The 4,320-nt window shown below is 48.6% G+C and overlaps 1 pseudogene; it reads right to left on the bottom strand.

Moving 5' to 3' along the window:
* Nucleotides 1-3,674: 3,674 nt before the first annotated feature.
* LOC126420238 (5S ribosomal RNA) lies at nt 3,675-3,792 on the bottom strand (annotated as a pseudogene).
* Nucleotides 3,793-4,320: the final 528 nt, after the last annotated feature.

Raw genomic sequence — 4,320 nt, 5'->3', positions numbered from 1 at the left:
ACTATGATGTTCCATCATGTCACTTCATTAAGTTTCATTGATAAAAAAGCTATTAGACAGTAGCAATGACTACTACATTCATAAGCTGCTTTTGTATTTACAATGACTGATTCAATGTCAGCACATGTGAATATTGCCGGGTATTTATCTGAGTCAGTAAAAAAAAAAAAAAAAAAAAAAAAAGTTGTGTAAATCTTATGGGACTTAATTGCTAAGGTCATCAGTCCCTAAGCTTACACACTACTTAACCTCAATTATCCTAAGGACAAACACATACACCCATGCCCGAGGGAGGACTCGAACCTCCGCCGGGACCAGCCGGGAGTCAGTCTTTTTTTTTTTTTTTTTTTCTAACACGTCGCATTTCGAGAGTTTACAGTCTCACATTCAGCCAGAAAACAGCGGTATCTTGTCATGTAACAAGACGTCGCTGTTTTCCACCTAAAGATGAGAGTATAAACTCTCGAAACGCGCCGTAGGAGAAACCGAAAGCGACTGAAACAGATAAATTGTTTTATTTGAACTGTAACTAGACGCAAGTATTCAGAAGACACTTCGGGAACTCTAATGGAAATCTCTGGAGGGGAGGCAACGTTCTTTTCGTGGAGCACTATTGAGAAAATTTAGAGAGCCGCTATTTGAGGCTGATTGCAGAACGATTCTACTGCTACCAACGTACATGTCCCGTAAGGACCACGAAGGAAAGACCAGTAGGGTTAGGGCTCGTATAGAGGCACAATATTTCAAGTATGCGAGCATTATTTCTTTCTGTTTATATCTGTCTTATTAATTTGCAATAAACTGTGGTCAGGTTAGATTTGCCATATTATTTGGTCTGGGAACGAATGATAAGTGTGGTCCCACATCGTCTATAGTGTGTGCCTCACATTTGTCGTTTTAAATCTTAGATGTACTTTTGTAACTATAAAAATACACAAACACAAATTCCAGGACTATGTGTATAGGCCTAGGTACATGTAACGTTTTATTAAGATTTGGAAACGTGATGTATTAAAAATTTATTTTTTATTTCAATAACTTGTATATTTTCTCATTTCGTCAGCTGAATTCAGAACCTCGTGTGTTATCTACTGGTTTCAACTGCGCCTTGTCTTTCTGCCCCCCTGATCCTCAGCTACTTTTTAGTATGTCATGTTTCAAGGCTACCCATTTCTTTGATACTGTATTTCTTTCCTGTGTGTCTCATAATTATTAAAAGTTCACGATCACAAATTTCAGTTTCGGGAGTATGGGTATGGGCTTCGGTTATACACTCCTGGAAATGGAAAAAAGAACACATTGACACCGGTGTGTCAGACCCACCATACTTGCTCCGGACACTGCGAGAGGGCTGTACAAGCAATGATCACACGCACGGCACAGCGGACACACCAGGAACCGCGGTGTTGGCCGTCGAATGGCGCTAGCTGCGCAGCATTTGTGCACCGCCGCCGTCAGTGTCATCCAGTTTGCCGTGGCATACGGAGCTCCATCGCAGTCCTTAACACTGGTAGCATGCCGCGACAGCGTGGACGTGAACCGTATGTGCAGTTGACGGACTTTGAGCGAGGGCGTATAGTGGGCATGCGGGAGGCCGGCTGGACGTACCGCCGAATTGCTCAACACGTGGGGCGTGAGGTCTCCACAGTACATCGATGTTGTCGCCAGTGGTCGGCGGAAGGTGCACGTGCCCGTCGACCTGGGACCGGACCGCAGCGACGCACGGATGCACGCCAAGACCGTAGGATCCTACGCAGTGCCGTAGGGGACCTCACCGCCACTTCCCAGCAAATTAGGGACACTGTTGCTCCTGGGGTATCGGCGAGGACCATTCGCAACCGTCTCCATGAAGCTGGGCTACGGTCCCGCACACCGTTAGGCCGTCTTCCGCTCACGCCCCAACATCGTGCAGCCCGCCTCCAGTGGTGTCGCGACAGGCGTGAATGGAGGGACGAATGGAGACGTGTCGTCTTCAGCGATGAGAGTCGCTTCTGCCTTGGTGCCAATGATGGTCGTATGCGTGTTTGGCGCCGTGCAGGTGAGCGCCACAATCAGGACTGCATACGACCGAGGCACACAGGGCCAACACCCGGCATCATGGTGTGGGGAGCGATCTCCTACACTGGCCGTACACCACTGGTGATCGTCGAGGGGACACTGAATAGTGCACGGTACATCCAAACCGTCATCGAACCCATCGTTCTACCATTCCTAGACCGGCAAGGGAACTTGCTGTTCCAACAGGACAATGCACGTCCGCATGTATCCCGTGCCACCCAACGTGCTCTAGAAGGTGTAAGTCAACTATCCTGGCCAGCAAGATCTCCGGATCTGTCCCCCACTGAGCATGTTTGGGACTGGAGGAGACGTCGTCTCACGCGGTCTGCACGTCCAGCACGAACGCTGGTCCAACTGAGGCGCCAGGTGGAAATGGCATGGCAAGCCGTTCCACAGGACTACATCCAGCATCTCTACGATCGTCTCCATGGGAGAATAGCAGCCTGCATTGCTGCGAAAGGTGGATATACACTGTACTAGTGCCGACATTGTGCATGCTCTGTTGCCTGTGTCTATGTGCCTGTGGTTCTCAGTGTGATCATGTGATGTATCTGACCCCAGGAATGTGTCAATAAAGTTTCCCCTTCCTGGGACAATGAATTCACGGTGTTCTTATTTCAATTTCCAGGAGTGTATGTAACGGTCTAGCAGACGTTATTTTACACTTTTTAGTCCCATTTACAAACGTGGTCCATTAAGAATCCTTTTTTTATTTAGTAATTTTTATATTTTCCCATTTTGTCAACTATATGTAATATCTCGTGAGTTTACTATCTTTTTTTACTAGGCCTTGTATTTTTTCCTTTTTCCCGAATGAGATTTTCACTCTGCAGCGGAGTGTGCGCCGATATGAAACTTCCTGGCAGATTAAAACTGTGTGCCGGACCGAGACTCGAACTCGGGACCTTTGCCTTTCGCGGGCAAGTGGTCTATCTTTCTTTCAGGAGTGCTAGTTCTGCTAGGTTCGCAGGAGAGCTTCTGTAAAGTTTGGAAGGTAGGAGACGAGGTACTGGCAGGAGTAAAGCTGTGAGGATGGGGCGTGAGTCGTGCTTGGGTAGCTCAGTCGGTAGAGCACTTGCCCGCGAAAGGGAAAGGTCCCGAGTTCGAGTCTCGGTCCGGCACACAGTTTTAATCTGCCAGGAAGTTTTTACACTTTTGTCGGCCTCACTATGGCATCTCTGAAAGCTACCCATTCATCCCGTATTTTCTTTATTTCCCTTACAGATTTGATAGCTGTTAAAAATTCACGATCACAAACTTCAGGACTCTGTGTTTGGATTTAGGTGTCTTTAAGGGACTAGGAAACGTTATTTTATACTTTCTAGTCCGATTTGCAAACTTGGTATATTAAAAACTCCCTTTTTATTTCAATAATTCTTATATTTTGTCCTTTCGTCTATAAACTAAACTCTGTCCGACCAGGCCATGAAGGCCCAACGACATCGACCGGTCGCCGTGTCATCCTCAGCCCACAGGCGCCACTGGATGTGGACATGGAGGGGAATGTGGTCAGCATAGCGCTCTTCTTGCCGTGTGTCGGTTTACGAGAGCAGATCCGCTATTTCTCAATCAAAAAGCTCCTCAGTTTGCCTCACAGGGGCTTAGTACACCCCGCTTTCCAACAGCGCTGGGCAGTCGGGATGGTCACCCATCCAAGTGCTAAACCAGCCCGACAGCGCTTAACTTCGTTGAACTGACGGGAACCGGTGTTACCACTGCGGCAAGGCCGTTGGATGTCCTTTCGTCAGCTAAATCAATATTCATTTTCACCTCATTCTATTTTTAAGTGGAAAAGGAAAGGAAATGACTAGCAGTGGTACAGGGTAACATCCACCACGCAACGTACAGTAGCTTACAGGGCATGTAGATGCAGGTGTAGATATTTGCAGCTTGATGAGTTTTTGTTCCTCTTTCGATCCCAGGCTGGCAGAAGACAGCTCCGTATGTCAAGTTTTGAAATCACAGCGTGTTGGTATTTGGCGTCACGTAACAGCGAAAAGCGCTTAAAGCCACTCCAGAGGCACCTGCTCCAAACCACATTCCGCTCTGGCCGGTCCCGTGCGTCACGAAGCCGATGACAGCGAGAGCGGACGCGTGCAGTGCTGCGGTATAGGCAGAGAACGCGACCGGGTCGCAGATGCGCGCCGGCGCGGCGGTGAATAAATCACGCAGCGCCACGCACCGACGATGGACAAAGCGCGGCCCGGGCCCCCCCCCCCCCCCCCCGCTGTGGCGGGAGACAGCCAGTGGAAGGGCAGGGCA

The sequence above is a fragment of the Schistocerca serialis genome, chromosome 9 (genome assembly GCF_023864345.2).
Source record: "Schistocerca serialis cubense isolate TAMUIC-IGC-003099 chromosome 9, iqSchSeri2.2, whole genome shotgun sequence".
Classification (NCBI taxonomy): domain Eukaryota; kingdom Metazoa; phylum Arthropoda; class Insecta; order Orthoptera; family Acrididae; genus Schistocerca; species Schistocerca serialis.
Note: the sequence above shows the minus strand (reverse complement) of the source record. Positions and strands in the feature narration are given on the sequence as shown.